Source organism: Malus sylvestris, chromosome 13 (assembly GCF_916048215.2).
Source record: "Malus sylvestris chromosome 13, drMalSylv7.2, whole genome shotgun sequence".
Lineage (NCBI taxonomy): Eukaryota > Viridiplantae > Streptophyta > Magnoliopsida > Rosales > Rosaceae > Malus > Malus sylvestris.
Window position 1 is genome coordinate 42,129,991 of NC_062272.1, and position 3,996 is coordinate 42,133,986.

General features: G+C 46.5%; 1 pseudogene; it reads left to right on the forward strand.

Annotated features, from left to right (window-relative positions):
• Positions 1-600: 600 nt before the first annotated feature.
• Positions 601-1,744, forward strand: LOC126595506 (probable thylakoidal processing peptidase 2, chloroplastic; annotated as a pseudogene).
• Positions 1,745-3,996: the final 2,252 nt, after the last annotated feature.

Sequence of the window (3,996 nt, forward strand, 5' to 3'; positions counted from 1 at the left end):
AGCTCCTTGCCTGCACGATCTGAAACTGCAACACGGCACCAAATGCTCCTTGCCTGCACGAGCTGAAACTGCAACACGGCACCAAATGCTCCTTGCCTGCATGAGTTAAAACTGCAAACGGCACAAAAAAAGAAAATACCAAAAAAAAAAATATGTATGTATTTGAACTACGTTACGACTTGATCTCTTTCTTAGGAAGGGTACGTAAGCAGCTTGAGCATTCAATTTCAAGTTCAGTCACATCAAAATAAAAATAAAAATAAATATATATATATATATATAAATGCTTTATTAAGAAGGAAAATTTTATTACCAAAAAAAAAAAAAAAAGAAAAGAGAAAAGGAATACACACGTTATTCTTTGTTTACAATAAATAAATAAATAAGTAAATACATATGTTATTATGTATTCACAAAAAAAAAAAAAAAAAAAAAAAAAAAAAAAAAAGAGGAAATAATTATATATATATATGTCCTCTATCCAGCCAGCCCATCAGAAGAAGGTCGTCCAAACCCAATGGCAGTGACCAGGCCCAAGCCTATTGTCCAAATCAGGCCCCGGCCCATCTTCCGAAAGTCCTAAATCCCTCATCCTTCCACTTCATTCCGTGACCTGCATCTCAACTTCATCCCCTTTGTCTCTGCCGCTGACGTTGACAAGCTTCTCCGGTGCGGCGAATCGCCGAAAACTAGCAGCTACAAATCCGCTAGCAGCATCCGCGAGCTCAATCTCATCTCCACCGATGCGGTCTTCGACCCCTGGCGATTCCAAATCCACCTGCTTGTGACTCGCGAGCTTCACTCGCTCCCTTTCTCACTCTCTCTCTCTCCTGCAGCCCTACCTCACCAACTTAATCAAAGTCGTACTTATGGCTATCCGCGTAACCCTCAGCTTCTCCGGCTATATGGCCCAAAACCTAGCATCCTCGGCAAGCCTCCTCGCGGGGAACTGTCGAGGATTTCAGGAATGCTGGGTTCGGTCTTGGGTATTCGGATCCAACCAGAAGCCCGATCTCGACCCCGCCGTCCCCGTCCGCAATTACCAGACCCAATTTTCCCGCTCGAAGCATTCGACGGCTGCCGTTAAGCCCTTGCCGTCATTATACACCGCTCTCACCGAGGAGATTCTGGGCGAGAGCTGCAAGAGCCCGATCGTGCTGGGCTTGATCTCGCTTCTGAAGTCAACGGCTATCGCCATCGGCGTCTCTTCGGCTCCGGCCTGTTTGGGGATTTCGCCGTTTAAATCCGGTTCGGTCATGCTTTTTTTTTTTTACAGGTCTCAAAGTGGTTGCCCTGCAACGAGTCCGTCCCGGTGTCGATAATGAAGGAAGTGGATAAAGGTGGAGCGTTGTGTGTCGATGACATTGCAGAAGCCTCGCAGCTCTCCAAGAAAGACATTGGGAGGACCGGTTTTTTGTCGCGGTTGTTGAATTATTGCTCGGAAGACACTAAGGCTGTGTTCACTGCTGTTACAGTCAGTGTATTGTTTAAGTCTTTCTTGGCTAAGCCCCGATCAATTCCCTCCACTTCAATGTACCCTACTCTCGATGTCGGCGATCGGAGATTGGCGAGATCGCTTCGCGAATTGCGCAGCTCTACTTGGGGCAGTACATGAGGACCAGCGAGGCAAGCTACCTCTCCGAGGCGTACATATTCTACGAGGCGATTCTCAGCAGAGAGTACTTCAAGGAAGGCATGTTTCAGGACCTGAGCTTGGCCAACAAGCAGCTCCGGTTTGTTTCGAGGTTTTTTTTTTTAATGGTGTGCTTGCTCTTGAATCGGCGAGAGATGGTGCAGCAGCTGCTCAATCAGCTCAGAGTCTTGGTTGATGAAGTGCAAGAGGACCTTCCAGGAAACTGATTTTAAAGAATGGAAGCTGGTGATTCAGGAAATAGTTAGATTTTTGAAAGCTGACACAGCTTTTATGAATATCAGGCCTTTGAGATACAGTATTGTTCTAGACTGTCATCCTGTTCCTCTCGTCAGTCAAGCGGAAGCCTATTCACTATTTTCCTCACAGCTCCAGTGCAGGCTTTCTGTTTACTGCTTGGTATTTCACGCTCTTTGACATTGACAACGGTTCGTGGAGCATTTTCCGGGTCGATTTCCATTTTCCCAAGGATCTGGAATCCTCTTCTGGGTTCCCAATCACTCCCACTCGAGTCACTCCATCGGGGCTCCACTACTTTCCTCCTTCCTCCTCAGTCGGATAGTCGTGCCTTCGACTTGCAGCTCACCACATGCCACGGGACGGCCCAATGCCATCATCGATTCCACTCCCGTAGCAGCGCTTCGCCAAACTCCTGCCCACCTTCTTCTTCTCCGCCGTGAGAACAACAGCCGCAGCAGCTCAACGCCCTGCGGCAACCTTCTTCCGCCTCTGCAATTGCACCGACGACCCATGTCGAGATGCTCGAGAGCCTGCCCTCATCCTTATCCTCCTCATCTCAGATCCGAGACCAATGCTCGCAACCTGTTCAATCAAATGCCTCACAAGGATTTGGTCACTTGGACTGCCTTGATTTCTGGCTATTCTCAACACGATCGACCTCAGGATGCCCTTGTTTTGTTTCCTGAGATGCTCCGCCAGGGGCTGGAACCCAACCAGTTCACCTTGTCTAGCTTGTTGAAAGCTTCTGGCGCTGTCTCTAATAACAACCATGGCAGGCAGCTTCACACTTATTGCTTTAAGTACGGTCTTGATTCCAAATGTCTATGTGGGCACTGCTCTTGTGGACATGTATGCTAGGCGTGGTCATATGGATGAATCCCAGTTGGTCTTTGACGCCTTGGACATCAAGAATGAGGTGTCCTGGAATGCTTTGATTGCTGGGCATGCTAGGAAAGCTCAAGGAGAGCATGCACTCAAGTTGTTCTGGAAGAAGCAGGGAGCGGCGCCGTACCGGATCTTTAATTTGGGGAACACATCACACCGTCTGAATCTCCACTTCTCTTCCTCAGCTGCCCAGCAATGGAAGCAGCAACCCAGCTTCTTCTCCCTAGCTGATCATCCTCCCCCAACAGCACCGTGTCGAGAGTAGCAGCAGGCGGAGCGAGAGAGACGCCAACGGCAAGGATCTCAACCTCGAGAGAGACGGCTCTCGTGGCATCAGCGACGAAGAGGATGGCAAGACGTGCAGGAAGAAGCTCAGGCTCTCCAAGGATCAATCTCCGCTGTCTCTGCGACATCCAGCCCAACCCCTCTTCACCATTAGAGCTCCACATTCGAGATGCTGGAAGGTGGTGCCAACTCTGTCGCCGCGTCGTCTGAATCTCCACCAAACCCCACCTGCTGCACATGGTGCGCACACCCGGAGCAAGTTGGGCTGCGCTCTCGGCATCGACTCCTTCCACCGCAGCGCCTGGCCTCCCTCGAACTTCAAAACGACCGCCGTCAAAGGACTAGCCGGTCGTAAAGCTCGAAGCACCATCTTCTCCGTCCGCCTTCGTCCTTGCTCCGCTCCCTGCAAATTCCCCAGCCCATCATCGAAATTTATACAAAAAAAATAATAATAGAAAATGGGATAGTGGATAAAAGATGGGGAACAGCCCCATGGCAGATCAAAAGTTTCTGGTAATGCATGGGCACCATGTGCAAAAAAAAAAAAAAAAAAAAAAAAAGAAAAAAAAAATGATGATGGAACTTGGTGCATCCAGCACCAAAAGAAAAAGATAATTAAAGGCAAAATATATATAAAAAAAAAGGGATCTTTGGTGCGTCTGGCCAAAAGAAAAAGAGAAAAAAAAAAAAAAAAAAAAAACAAAAGAGTATATGTACATAATATATATATATATATATATAAAAAATAATAAAATAAAAAAAATAAAATAAAAAAAAATAAAAAAATTGCATTGAGAGAAATAAAGTTCATTTTATTTATTTTTCTGGGAATTTTTACATAAAATTGCATTCTACATACCAAAAAAAATAAAAAATAAAATAAAAATTTGTGCAAACAAACGGAAGGGAGTCTTTATTGCTCAGGTGGTGTCTCA